Source organism: Canis lupus, chromosome 2 (assembly GCF_011100685.1).
Source record: "Canis lupus familiaris isolate Mischka breed German Shepherd chromosome 2, alternate assembly UU_Cfam_GSD_1.0, whole genome shotgun sequence".
NCBI lineage: Eukaryota > Metazoa > Chordata > Mammalia > Carnivora > Canidae > Canis > Canis lupus.
In genome coordinates, this window is record NC_049223.1 from 69,797,497 (window position 1) to 69,812,310 (window position 14,814).

A 14,814-nucleotide genomic window follows, 5' to 3' on the forward strand; every position below is an offset into this window, starting at 1 on the left:
GAGTTTGCACCCTTTCATCAACCTTCCCCTCACGCCCCCCTGCCCTGGCGGCCACCCATCTACTCTCTGTTTCTATGTGTTCCGCTTTTTCAGATTCCACACGGAAGTGAGATTATGCGGCATTTGTCTATGTCCGACTTATTGCCTTCAGTAGGATGCCCTCCAGGTCCATCTGTGTTGTCATAAATGGCTGGATTGATAGCTGAATAATACTTCATTGTATATATATTTTTTTCTTTTCTGTTTATCTGTTGACGGGCACAGTTTCTTCTTCGTGTCTCAGCTATCGTCAATAATGCCGCAGTGAACATGAGGGTATAGCTATCTCTTTGGGAAAGTGATTTTGTTTCCTTAAGATAGATACCAAAGGAGATGGAATTGCTGGACCTAATACGATTAGAATAAAAAAATTCTATTTTTATTTTGAATTTTTGAGCAAACTCCATCCTGTTTTCCCCAGTGGCTGCGTCCCCACCAATGGGGTACAAAGACTCCCTTTCCTCCACATTCTTGCCAACACTTGTCATTTCTTGTCTTTTTGATGATAGCCGTTCTGACAGGTGTGAGGGGATTGCTCATTGCAGTTTTGACGTGCATTTTCCTGGTGATGAGTGATGTTGAGCACCTTTTCATGTGCCTGCTGGCCACCTGGATGTCTTCTTTGAAAAAAAGGTCCATGCAGATGCTCTGCCTATTTTTAATCAGATTATTTGTTCTTTTGCTGTTGAGTTGTTTGAATTCCTTATATACATTTTAGGTGTTAAGCCCTATCAGATGTATGGTTTACAGATATATTCTCCCATTTTGTAGGTTGCCTTTGCATATTGTTCTTTGCTTCTTTTGCTCTGTAGAAACTGTTTAGGTTGCATTACTACTCATTAGTTTTTGCTTCTGTTATTTGTGCTTTTGGCATCATAGACAAAAAAAATCATTGTCAATGATTTTTTTTTTTTCTGCAAGATCCATGTCAAGGAGCTTTTCCCTTATATTTTCTTCCAGGAGTTTTATGGTTTCAGGTTTCAGGTCTAAATCTTGCAAGTGGTGTAAGGTAGGGGTTAATTTTCTTATTTTGCGTGTGAATATCTGGTTTCCCCAATAGTCTTCATCAAGAGACTATCCCTTTTCCAGTGAGTATTCTTGTCTCCCTTGTCAAATGTTAGTTGACCATATACGCATGGGTTTATTTCTAGGCTCTCAGTTCTGTTCTTTTGTTCTGTGCTTTTTATGCCGGCATCAGACTGCTTTGATTAGGATGGCTTTGTGATGTAGTTTGAACAGGAAGTGTGATGACTCCAGCCTTGTTCTTTCTTAAGATTGCTTTTGCTATTTGGGATCTTTTGTAGCTCCATTTAAGTTTCAAGATTTTTAAAAAAGATTTATTTATTTATTTATTTATTTGAGAGAGAGAGAGAGAGAGAGAGAGTATATGTGAGCACACAGGGGGTAGCAGGGGTAGAGGGAGACAGTTTCAAGCAGACACCTGGCCAAGTAGGAGCCAGACACAGGGCTTGATCCCAGGACCCTGAGATCATGACCTGAGCTGAAATCAAGTCAGCCGCTCAACCCATTGAGCCACCCAGGTGCCACTTTTTTCCTTTATTCCTCCCCTTTTAAAGAGATTGATTGATTGATTGATTGATTGATTTTAGAGAGAGAGAGAGAGAGAGCCTAAGTAGGGGGAGGACACTACACCTGGCACATTCCTCAGCCCATCCCTGGCCAGCCAGTGTTTGTTGAGTGACTGTGTGAGAAAGTGGATAGGTGCCTACCCGTCACAAGCAATCTCCAGGGTGCCTACACTAGATGACAGGCTACTCATCCCATCGGTGTGGCCTTCTCAGCCAGCCTCTTCTCTTCCATCAGGGGGCCGATCCCTGTCCCCAGCCCTGGCTCCGAGGCCCCTCACTCTGCCGTCATCACCCATTCTGTCCTCTATAACACAGGGGGCTCCCCCCTCCACCTTCCTGCCAGGAAAAGTTCCCAGACGGGGAAGTAGGCCTTTCGAGGGGAGATCTGGCCTCCAGTTAAATAAAGTTTACTGGAACCTAATGAAATGCTTTTATGATGTGACATAATTCAATGCCACCTTCCAGCAGATGTCGCTTTGGAGGGATAGATTTGCCCAGCTGGACTCCGGGGCTCATTCAGAAGCACACGGAGCACCTACCTGCTGCTTCTGATGCGAGCAGCCCCAGGAAATGATAATGTCTACAAATCAACTTATTCAGCCCAAGTGCACGGAGCCAAGTTTCCAGCAGGAGGAATTAAAATCATGGCTGGGGAAGTGAAGCTGTTGCTGTCAAGCCAGGCAGTTGTGCTGACCAGGTCCAGCTTTGAAAGCCCCGGGGGAACGGGATGCTCAGGGCACATCCAGAATGCCAGCGACGACACAGACCCAGCTACCTGGTCCCATGAGAGGCTTTATGGACAAGAAAACCGAGGCCCATGGAGGCAAAGGTGGTGGTGGGGGGTGTTGCTGCCCAAAGTCACACACCCTGAGGCAGTGGCAGAGCTGGATTCGAATCCAGACAGACCTGCTCCCACCCCTCCAACTTCTCGGAAGAGCATGCAGGCTGGGAACTGTGCGAAGCCAAAAACAAAACCAGACAAAAAAAATCACTGCCCTCCCAGCCTGACTCACAGGTCGCACCTGCCGCTGTGTGTGGGCAGCAGCTTGGGAACAGGGGGCCCTGGGATGTGGTGCTGGTTCTCTCACACACTCGCTGGTCACTGCTCTCTGGGTTTCAGCTTCTTTATCTGTAAATGAGAAGACAGAGGATCTCTAGAGTCCTTTAGCTTCAAAAAAATCACTCTGAGCCAGTTTCCCCATTCAAGGGGCCTAATGCTCTATTTCTCAGGTTGCCGTGAGGGTCCCATGAGGCCCAAAGATGCTCCTTGGTGCAACTGTGTGAAAGCTACCCCAAAACAGCATTATCGTCGCTCAACCTCTGCAGCAAGGTGATGCTCAGGGTTGCCCTACGTGCTCATCTGAGCTGCTAAAAGTGAAGGGAAAACCAGAGTGTCATCCCCTGGGGCAGCTGGTTCCCAAACCAGGGCGGCACTGTGATCTTGGAGGCCCTAGACCCTCTCCCCATAAGGTCAGGGTGTCCCTGAAGCCAGATTCCTTTCACGGTCCCAGCAGATCAGATCTCAGCCTGCCTGTCCGAGGGCCCTTGGTGGAGCTGGGCCATGGAGCCAAGAGCTGGGGAGGAGCACTGAAGGCCCGGAGAGGGAGGAGGACCTCTGGCTCCAGATGTTGGTGAAAAAGGTGAGCTCTGGAGTCAGGAAGACCGGTGGCCAAGAGCTGGCTCATGACTCAGTATCTGCAGGATGCTGGTCAAACCCCTCGCCCGTCCTAACCCTGGGTCTCAATGAGCATTCTCTCGACGGTGATGCTCGCAGGGCGCCAAGCACCACGCCTGGCCCAGGGTAAGTTCCCAGGACGCAGCAGCCAGCGCGGCAGGTGCACCTCCACAGAGCCCACCCTGCGGCCCGGGCTGTGGGGGCAGGAGGACCAAGGGGCTGGTGCGTGGGGTTGCGGAAGTAGAGACGCCCAGACACAGAGTTCTAACTGGTTACACTTAGCCTACTTGTTACCGCGTTAACGAGGGCACGAATTATTTCGAATTATTTGTATCTAACAGCGATTACAGTGGAGAGTTGGGTCAGGGGTTCACTGACGAGCGGGGATTATAATAATTATGGTAACAACAAGTCAAAGGCAAAACTTAGTGTCAGCCGATCATTCTGGAAGAAATGTCAATGTCAACCATGAGCAAATGACTGTCACACGTATAAACAGTGCATGTGACCATTCGTTGGAGGGCGGAGGGAGGTGACAAGAGCTGACTGTGGGGTCGGACTGTAGTTTAACTGTCTGCCTGCTTCTGGTTCAGGTGGATACTGGCCTCCTAGAACGGCCTGGGGAGTGTCCGCCCTTCTATTTCTCAGTACCATCCGTCCTAGCTGAAGAAAGGATTGGTGGCTCACAGCAACTTGGGCCTGTCCCCCCCCAGCACCCCCCCCATTGTCCCCTCTCTGCAGAATAAGCACTTGTCTTCTTCCTGTGATTTTTTTAAAGATTTTATTTATTTATTCACAAGACACACACACACACACACACACACACACACACACACAGAGAGAGAGAGAGAGGCAGAGACATAGGAGAGGGAGAAGCAGGCTTCCTGCGGGGAGCCTGATGCGGGACTCGATCCCAGGACCCCAGGATCATGACCTGAGCTGAAGGCAGATGCTCAACCACTAAGTCACCCAGGCGTCCCTCTTCTTGTGATTCTGAACCTGGCTGCCCCTGCCCACAGCTGACCCTCAGGGCTGAACTCCTGGGCAGCCTGGGCTCCTCCCTCCCCAGCCCTCAGGTAGGGGCCCGTTCTGCAGGATACCTTTCCCTCCCCTCTTCTCTGGCCCCTCTGCCTCCCCCTGCTCCCAGGCCCTGCTCCTCCCTCACCTGTGTCATTACAGCTTCCCCTCAGGGCTCTGGTGTCCCCACCTCTAGTCCCTGTGCAGGGACAGTTTTCAAAAAGCCCCATGAGAGCCAATCAGGGCCCTGCTCTTCCCCTGCCCCCCTGCACACTCCATTACCTGAAAAGCCGGGATTCCCAGTGATTCCCCTGGGGCACCCCTCCTGTGGAGGGAGGGCTTCTGTGTCCCCACGGTGTCTGCTGGCGGAGGCTGAAGCACCCAGCCACTGGCATTTTTGTTCTTTGATCTTCCCCATTTAGTTCTATTTCAAAATTCCACACATTTTGTCCTGACACATCCAAGGTGTGTTTGATATAAAATAAGGGGCCTTTCCCCAGGTCTTGGAGTAGAGGCGATACTCTGGGAAGAGGGCCCCCCCGCCTTGCTCCGTGGCTCACTGCTCTGCCTTTCCCGGTGAGGCCAGCGATCAGAGCTCGGGACCCAGATGTCTTCTAGGGTGTCCCCTTTACCCTAAGGTCAGGAAAAAAATCCCCTTTATTTCATATTAAAACAGTCATGAATGTGTCATGCTGAGGGTCCCCAGGGTCACACAAGCCCCGGGCTCCTCTGAGCTCGCCCTTGACTCACTTCCCTACGTCACTACCTGTCCCCAGCAGCCCTTTCCTCTCGGCCTGGCCCTCAGATCCCAAACCCAACAGAGGTGCACAGCATGTATATGGGCAGCACACTCCCTCCCCACTGCTCAAACAACCCTACCCTGCTCACCATTTGTCACTGTTCCCTAGACAGAGCATGGATATCCCCACAGTCCCCTTGAGTTGGGGGAAGGGAGCTGGTGCAGATGAAGCACCTACTGTGTGCCAGGGGCCATCAGGGGCCCTTCCAATGCTCTCCCTTAAAGATTTCCCCTTAAAGATTTCCCCTTAAAGATTTCCCCAACCCCTTGCAGGTAATGAAACTGAGCCCCAGAGAGACAGAGACGCCACCCACCTCAGCACACAGTGTGGCCCCCGGCCTGGGATGGGGTCCCTGTGCTCTGGGGCTCATCCCTGGCCCCCACTGCTACTTCTTTGCTGGAGAGGTTAGCAAAGGAGCTGAACCTTCTAATTATTGTCTGAGATGAATGGAATGAGCTGGGAATGAGGCTGCGATGATCTCAGAACGGGAGAGGGGCTCGGCCTCAGCTGGACAGGGAGGGGGCACAGGCAGCTTCCTGGGCCTCTGAGCACCTGCTGTGAGCCTGTGGTTTCCATCCCAAGCTCTGCTGGAGCTTGCTGGGGCAGCAGACCTCCCCACTCCCTCCCGACGCTGTGCATCAGAATCCCCAGTGAGGTGCTCGGAAATGCAGATTCCTGAGCCTCGCCCCAGGAGTCTGATTCCTGCTCTGGGATGGGCAGGGGGAGATCGGCCCCCTTGACTGTGGCCCTGGTGTCTGTAATGCCTTTGTCGGCATGTTCAGGCTCGGTCCCCACCCTGGGGGTGCCTGACGACCAGCTCTGCGCAGGCTTCCCCTGCCCCCGGCCCTCCTCCAAGGTCTTGGCTGGGCCTGAAGGGGGTGCCCACCGCAGCCCATCCAGCTCTGGCCTCGGCGTCTCTCCTCAGTCCCTCGCCTTTGGTGGTGGACAGGGTGCCAATGGCAGAGCCATTGTGACCTGTGACACAGGTCTGTGACCTTGGGCAAGTCACTTAATGTCCCTGTGCAGGTGTTTGCTCATCTGTAAAATGGGCATCATGGCAGTCCCTCCCTCATGAGGTGGTTGTGTGGACTGAGTCACACTTGGCAGAGAGCCTGGTCTGAGGCATGCACCCCAGCAGCTTAGACATGTACGTAACCTGCTGGGTAACCTCAGGCACGTCACACGGGCGTCGTGAACCTCAGTTCCCTCATCTGCACAATGGTGAGGGCAACCCTCCCCTCTGGAGACCGATGTGAGGGGGGAGGGGATGAGGTCTGTGAAGTACCTGAACTCCCGGCCCCGCCCGTGAAGCCCTGAGGTGGGTAGAGAGATTCATCTCCACCAACCCTTCTATGCGGAAGACCCCGCGTCTACCTGCCACGCACATCCAGCCTCCTGCATCCCGTCGTCTCCACGTGTCACCTGGTGATGGTGCACAAGTGCACCGTCCTCCTGGAGGGTCAGTGGAGACCCCATGAGCAAAGGCTCGCAGAGCTAGTGCAGGCCTGGGCGCCCGGGAGCGCTCAGAGGTGGGAACTTACCGTGGCCAGCTGGGAGTGGGGCTGCCCCCTTAGGGGGGTGCAGTGGGCAGGGGATCCCTCAGCTGCTGGTGCCAGCTCTGCCCCAGTGGGGCGTGTGGTCAGGGCGAGTCCCGTCCCCCTGCTGAGCTTCAGGGTCCCCATCTTCAAGACGGTTCTGGAGCTGCGATGAAGGGCTGTCCAGCCTTGATTCTGTGGACATAACACTCAGCTAATCACCCCCAATCTGTCCCTTTCTTGACTTGTCCTGCTCTCCCCGTCCCCGCCTTAGCCCAAGGTGAGGCCATCCGGGGCCCCCGACCCACACTGTGAGTGAGCCTGTCGTGTCTCCAAGAGCATCCATGAGGTTCCCAGGACAACCAGCTACATGTCCTCACCGCTCTCCAGCCAGTTTGATCCCAGCCTGGAGTCAGTTCATTGCTCTGACTTGCCAGGGGGAGGGGCTTCTAGAATGCCCCAGTAGAGGGGCAGAGATGGGAAAATGAGGCTCCATGGGGTCTAGCCGAAAGTAAAGGGGGAAGGAAATCCATGAGGCTACGCCCAATAGCGAGGCTCCATATTTTGTTATGAGTAAGTCTTCTTCATTCATGGAGGAGGGAAAAGCGGCTCAGAGAGGTTGGGTCATTTGCCTGAGATCACACAGCTAGTAGGAGACAGAGGCAGGATACAAACCTACCCACGGTCTCTCTTCCTGGAAAGCCGTTCTGGGATCTGGCTGTGGAAGGCCCACAGTCTGCCCTTCAGAGCCTGGGCTCTGTGATTCTCCCACTTCCACGGCACAGGTCACGGGGCGAGCAGCAGGGCTCCCCACAGCCAGAAAGCAGAGCCCACCCTAACATGCCCATCTTCTCTTGAGTCTTTGGGGCTGCTGAGTTGGGAGGATTTCTCTAAACACCAAATCTGGCTCCAGACTGGGCCTCACGCAGAAGAACATCACTCTCAGACCCAGATCAGTCTCCCCACGTCCCGTCCCCGTTGAGAACTTGTGCTGACTTCCCCAAGGCAGCCTCGCCTTCTCCAGGGCTGGGGGTCGGGTGGGCAGGGGCGGGGCACTCCTGTGGGGTCTGGGAGCAGACCCAGCTTGTCAGGGGCCCCAACCTCACCACTTATAACCTGGACGGCCTTGGGCAAGCTCCCGAGCTTCTCCGAGCCTCGGCTCCCTGTGACAGCCCCTGCCTTCCTGGGTTACTGCGAGGATTGAGACGCCTGTAAAATAAATGTCGATTATGTCTGCTTTAACATCTTTAAAAATTTTAATTTATTAGTTTTTTTAGACAGACAGAGAGAGAGAGAGAGAACTAGTGGGAGGAGCAGAGGGAGAGGGAGAGAGAATCCCAAGCCGAGTCTGCAAGGAGCACAGAGCCCGACATGGGGCTGGACCCCACAACCACGAGATCAGGACCACGAGTTCACATCCTGAGCCAAGACCAAGAGTCAGATGCCCAGCAGACTGTGCCACCCAGGCGCCCCTGCCATAACACCTTTTAATCATCTATAATTGCTTTCCATATGACCCTTATTACGATTGGGCCATTGTATCTTTCTGTGGGACTCTCTGTTTATTGTCAGCTTCTTCGCCAGTAGCTGGAAGCCTCCTTGCTGGTGATATGAGAGCGGGAATAAATGTAGGAATGACTGATGGAATGTTTCACGAGGGCTCTTCCTGGCCTTAAACCCTCTCAAGGCCACTGTACTCCACCCTGGGCTCCCCACTCTGCACTGCCTTCCGCTGCCCTCAGAGAGGAACTTGGGTCTTAGAGAGGCTGGAGAAGGGGCTGAGATGGCCCAGACCTACTGTGTCCCTGCTCCTGCCCTCTCTGCTATGGCCTGTGAATAGACACATGTCCTGCACCCTGATGCACCCCACACCATCCAACAGGGCAGGGCAGTGGCTCTGCCATTTTAAAGGACTAAACTTGGGCTGGCCCCACTAATTTATTTCACTCCTTCAGTCTTGTCCCCAGGCACAGGCCCTTATTTTGACTTTCTCCTCCACCCCCACTAATGAGCAGACTGAGCGGAGAATCCCAGAGCTTGGCTGCCTAGGTCAGCAGCAGTTAAAAAGTACATGACTGAGCTCTGGGGTGACTTTTCTTACCCTGCAGTATGATTGTGGTGTAGTGAGCCTTCAACAGCACTAGAGATTCTGTGTGAGCTGAGGCCGCCACCATGCATCCTGAATGCTAAATATCTTCCTGCTACTCTAACTTGGGGCTGGAGTTTTCAGGAGGCTCTTGGGGACGACAGAGGCACAGCAACTAGTCCCTGTTAATGTCACACATGGTCCTGACCGTGGGAGGTTAGTTGAGGAAGGCACAGTTCCCACATTGACTGGTCAACAGGCCCATTGACACCTGCTCTGTGCCAGGCCTGTCCTGGGTTCTGGGGCTGCAGGGCTGGCTTGGTCATCACCCCTCTCCTTGGGGAGCTCAGCCGGGGGCTGGTGGATGAATCACCAGTAGAGGCCCAGAAAGGGTGCGCAGGCCTTACAGTCAGACAGGGGGCTTGGTTATGCTAGAACCCAGGACCCCTAATGCCGGGCTACCCGACCAGGACTTGTATCCAGGTGCCATGCCAGTGTTAGGGGTCAGGAGATGTTTCCTGGGGAAAGATCTTCCCTCATGATAGGAACTGTACATGGAGGTGGAATCCAAAGGAAAGAGGTTTGGCCAACCCCACCCCACCCAGGTCCAGGCACCTGCTGGCCACCCAGTGGCTCCACCCAGTGCTCTCCCCCAGGAATGCCCTGCACCAGTGAGGAACTTTCCACTTGAAGGTAACAACAAATGGGCTGAGCAAAAGGGAATCTGCTGGCTCAGCTGAGAACAGAGGGGTAGGTCTACCCAGAGCCTATTTCTCTGACGTTCTCTCCTCCCTACCTTCTTCCCCAGGTCGCCTTCACCCCTGGCCTCCAACACCCACCCTCCACGGAGCCAGGAGAAACGTGTAGGCGATCTCTGTTGGAGGAAAGGGGAGGATCCCCTTCCCAGAAACCCTGGCAAACAGCTGACCTTTCACTGGCCTGAGCTGGGTCACCCAGCTGAACCAGTCAGGTGCCAGAAGGATGGGCATAGGCTGACTACTTACGGCAATCGGGTCCCACCCTTGGAGCTGGGGGTGGGTCACTCAGACCCACGTGGCTGAGAGGGGCACAGGGCAGATCCCCGAAGGCGAGTCTGGTGGACTTGGTGGGAGGAGGTGAGGGGAAGCTGGGGAGGCAGCAGAGCGCTGTGACACAGGCCACCTCCTGAGCTGACGAGTAGCATCTAATCAAGGAGAAGCCCTCCCTGCCACTCTGGTCCCACCTGCCACATCCTGCCTTGCGTCCCAGCCTGAGTGGCTTGTAGTCCCCACAGCCCACCATGCTGGCTCATGACCCCGTTCATGGGTCCTGACTGTGCTCTCTCCTGGGATTCTCAACCACCCCCTACCCGCCCTTCATCTTTCAGATTGCAGCTCAAGCTCCACCTTTTGCAGCAATGAAATGGGTCACCTCTGTTGGGGGCTCCCAAGCATCTGGTTCCCACCACCATCATTCACTGCACCATTGCGGCCAGGCTTCCTATTACCCCGCAGCCCAGGCCCCATACACACGGAGCTTGCCAGTTCCTTGAAGGTGTGGACCTGGAGAAGCCTTAATTAATCTCTCTATTCCCAGCCTCTAGATACTGCTTGGCTGAGACCAAGAAGTCAATAAATATTTATTGAGTTAGTGAAAATAAGTCTGTGTTGAAGACATGACTTCTGTGCAGTTGTTTGCATTTTAACAAAGGACGAAGCCTCAAGCCATAGGAATGAAGCTCCAATGGTAGAAATACAGGCACCAGCAAATTGGGGACAGGAGCCTCCTCTCTTGTTTAGCGCCCGGAGGAGGAATGGCCCATGGAACTTTCCATCCACAGCTTCCCAGTGCAAAAACAATCTCAGGGTTTCTTAAAAAGTACAAATGTGTCATGGAAATGAAAATGTTTCCCTTTTGACTTTCTGGTGGGAGAAAATGTCCCTGATCCTGCCAGGGCTCCCCATGCTGGTTCTGGTTGGCAGAAGGCTGCTTCCTCACATTCTTCCTTCCTCACCTCGTGGCAAAGCCCTGGCTGACCTTCCCAGCTCTTCAAGTCCATGGCCACAGAGCCCTGCCCATCAGTGCAGTTCTACGGGTCCGGGAAGGGCCTCAAGTTAGTTGGGAGTTTTGGAGAAGCCTAGTTCTGCAGTTCAGACATTTCCACGTCAAGCCCGCTGACCTGGGGCCCGCCCTCACCTCACCACTGGGCCCTTCCCTGGTCCTCTGGCAGAGGACCCCTCGTGCCCTGGCTCTGGGTACAGACAGCCTCTCTGCCTGCAAGCCCGTCCCCTGCAACCAACCCTCCATTCTGCCCCAGAGCGATCCTCTGCTGCACAAAGCTGACTGCTTCCCGCCACCTTCCTGCTGGAAACCCTTCCCAGGCTCCGCGGTATTCTCAGGTCATGGTCCAAACTCCCTCGTCTGGAACCAGCCTCACAGAGGCACAGGCATCAGCCAGGTACACAGCAGGTAAGCCACCCTCCCCCCCCCCCCCCCCCCGCCCACTTTGCACCTGTTCTTGCCTCTGGGTGGATGTTTCTCCTTCCATGTTAGTCTGGCTCACTCTTACTCTTTAAGACCCAGCCCCAACATCCCCTTCTCTGTGAAGCCCTCCTGGTTGAGGCTATATTTCTCTCTGCCCGGGGCCCCTCTTCCCCATCCCGTGGTTTGTCTCCTTTACTACCCATGAATATCTCCAGGTCGGAAGCCAAGGCTGAGGGCAGCCCGGGGGCGGGGGGGTGGGGTGGCTCAGCAGTTTAGCACCACCTTCCGCCCAGGGCGTGATCCTGGAGTCCTGGGATCGAGTCCCATGTCGGGCTCCCTGCATGGAGCCTGCTTCTCCCTCTGCCTGTGTCTCTGCCTCTCTCTCTGTGTCTCTCATGAATAAATAAATAAAATCTTAAAAAAAAGCCAAGGCTGATTTTCCAAGTCCTCAGGATCAGACAGCAGAAGGGATGCCTGTGTGTGTTTGTGGAGGGAATGAATGAATGAATAAATGAATGAATGAATGAACAAACGAATGGACTTACTGTTAAGATAACAACAGCAAGCCTACCGTGGGAGGTGGGAGGAAAATGCGTAGAGGTTGAGCCAGGCAGGCAGATTTGCACTCAGCTCCACCCTGCCTGGCTGTGTGACCTTGGGCAAATCTCTGCCCCTTTCTGACTCTCATCCCTCAGGTGGAGGAGGGGACACCCACCGACCAGTCTGTCACCAGACTCTCAAGAGCACACTATAAATTTTAACTTGATTATGTCTTTTAGATCAGTCTTTTCTTCATTACTTGGGTATCCACAATATTTCTGGTGCAAAGGGAACTCCCAGAGAATAAGTACTGTTCTCTGCCATTGTTCTTTGTTCCTTCATTAACGCAGTGCATATTTTTCATACACTCCCCCTATGCCAGAGGGTGAGCCCCACCTCAGCCCTTTTGGGGCCTCACAGTGTCTGTGTCCCTGCAGAAGAGGATAACTTGACTACCACTACAGGCCCAGCGGGTCCAGTCTTGACAAAGTACTGAATCTGAAGCAACAGTCCAGCAGCCAAGAGTAATCTTAAAAGGAATTTCAGTTTCTTATTTCCATCTCAAAAAAAAAAAAAATAGGGGGTGGAGGTCCAGTTCACAGCCCATGAGGCCCTCCCCAATGTCCCCGTTTCTCACCATGGAGGATTCCAGAGCCTGTCACTGAGCCAAACCTCCACACATATGCTTGCCTGGCTTTCTCCACTTCCTCCTCTGCTCTTCACCAGCTCTGCCTCACACCGCCTGGCCACCTCAGCTGCCATTATAGAGCTTACCTTACCCTCCTGGATTCTCTCCACTGTCATTTCTGATTTTGCACCCTCCAAAATTTTGGAACTATCTTACGAGGATCAGGTTCTCCTAGGAGGGCAGGAGAAGGGAAGATGCTAAGTGGGCAGAAGTAACATTCTCCTGGGGACAGAGTGGAGGGGATGGCTGTGGATATGCGCATGAAAATAAGCCCGGCCCTGACACAGCAGGTTCTCAGTCAAGGCCAAGATCAAGGATCAAGGAAGGCCAACTGCAAGATGCTGTGATTCTATGGATTTTGAGATGTAGAACTTAGTATTCCTCAAGAGGCCAGAGATGGGCCCCTGTTTTCCTGAGAATGCCCTCAGTCCTGGGCAATTCGAGAGAGTTGATTACCCAACTCACAACAGAGTTGGCCCGAAAAGGGGTCTGTGTTTAAGCAGAAGGGAATTAGGGAGGAGACTCCAGAACTGAGACCTGAGGGTCAAGGCAGGTCTGATAGACCCAGCCAAACCCACACCACTTCCTTGAGTCTCACAGCATGAAATAGAAGCTTGAGCACCAGTTAGGAGCAGCCACTTACAGACAGATCTACAATTCATCCAAAGCAAAACAATTCAACCTGTCCTGTAATGACCCCATGGTATATATACTCATTTATATTGCAGATAAATGCATTTTAAAGAGCCAGACCTTCTCAAGAGTTCGTGACTTTTCTAGATTCATCTCCCTTAACAGATCTTCCACAAGAATGAATGAGAAACAGTCATTTAAAAGAAAAGAAGAAAAGGTTCTCAGCTAGTAGAGAAGAAATTATGATTTTAGCATAATATGCTTAAAAGAAAGTGCTGTGTTTTGTCAAGGAGCTGGCAATGAGCCTCTTGCCAGTAATTGTTCATAAAAGCAGAAGGGAAGAAGGCTGAGGCACAGGTGCCCCATCATAAACCAGCAGGAGGAGAGTAATGAACGCTTTCCGTGAGATTCCCGAGGTCAGCGGACAGTGTCCTTGTGCACAGAGAATCCATTTCTGTAGACTGAGTTCAGGCCAGACCCACTTCTTCAAAATCTGACAGACACATAAGACGTTAGGGGGTCAGAAGAGGGACAGTCACCTACCCCCATGTGGGATTCTGGAAAAGATACCTGGAATGAGTGATAGTTGCAGGAATAACAACCCTCTTGTAAGTCTAGGGCTCCACTGTCTAGAAGGTCCTGGAAGCCTGTTTTCCACAGAGGCTGCCCAAATCTACATTCCCACGAACACTGCACGAGGACTCCCTTTTCTCCACATTTTGGGCTGCAGTTAATTGTTGCTTCTTGTCTTTTTGATTCTAGCCATTCCGACAGGTGTGAGGTGATTTCTCATTGTGGTTTTGATTTGCATTTTCCTGACTAGTGGTGTTGAGCATCTTTTCATGTATCTGTTGGCCATCTGGATGTCTCTGAAAAAATGTCTATTCAGGTCCTCTGCCCATTTTTAAATTGGGTTGTTTGTTTTTTGTTATTAAGTTGTATCAGTTCTTTATATATTTTGGATATTAACCCCTTATTGGGTATGTCATTTGCGAATAGCTCCTCCCATTCAGTGGGTTGCTTTTTCATCTGCCGGTGGTTTCCTTTGCTGTGCAAAAGCTTTTTGGTTTGATGCAGGCCCATTTATTTTTTGCTTTTGTTGTCCTTGTCTGAGGAGATTGGTCCAATGTCAAAGAGCTTACTGCCCATTTTCTTCTAGGCGTTTTATGGTTTCAGGTCTTGTCCTTGTGTCTTTCATCTGTTTTGAGTTAATTTTTGTGCATGGTATAAGAAAATGGTCCAGTTTCATTCTTATGCATGTGGCTGTCCAGTTTTCCCAGCACCACTTATTGAAGAGATGGTCCTTCCTCCATTGCGTATTCTTGCTTCCTTTGTTGTAGATTAACTATGTAAACATGGGTTTCTTTCTGGGGTCTCTATTCTGTTCTAGTGATCTATTATAGCTTTGATTTGATTTTTGTAGATTTATAGTGTGGAGGTTCCTCAAAAAATTAAAAATAGAACTACCATATGACTCGGCCATTCTCCTTCTAGGTACTTATATCTGAAGAAAATGGAAACACTAATTTGAAAAGATATAAGCCCCTCTTTGTTCCCCATAGCATTATTTACAAATCCCAAGACATGGAAGGAACCCAAGTGTCCATTGATAGAGGAATGGATAAAGAAGATGTGATTATATATAATTCCTATGTCCTATCACTATCCTAATTCACTATATATATATATATATATATATATGAATATTACTCAGCCATTAAAAAGAATGAAATATTGCCATTTGCAACA

At 51.9% G+C, this 14,814-nt stretch overlaps 1 long non-coding RNA gene across 1 annotated transcript; it reads right to left on the bottom strand.

Annotated features, from left to right (window-relative positions):
- Nucleotides 1-2,409: 2,409 nt before the first annotated feature.
- On the bottom strand, nucleotides 2,410-6,027 carry LOC111094698. Its single transcript, XR_005355076.1, has 3 exons — nucleotides 5,434-6,027; nucleotides 4,603-4,953; nucleotides 2,410-2,757 (listed from the first exon to the last, which is right to left on the bottom strand). It is a non-coding gene; the product is annotated as an uncharacterized LOC111094698 (long non-coding RNA).
- Nucleotides 6,028-14,814: the final 8,787 nt, after the last annotated feature.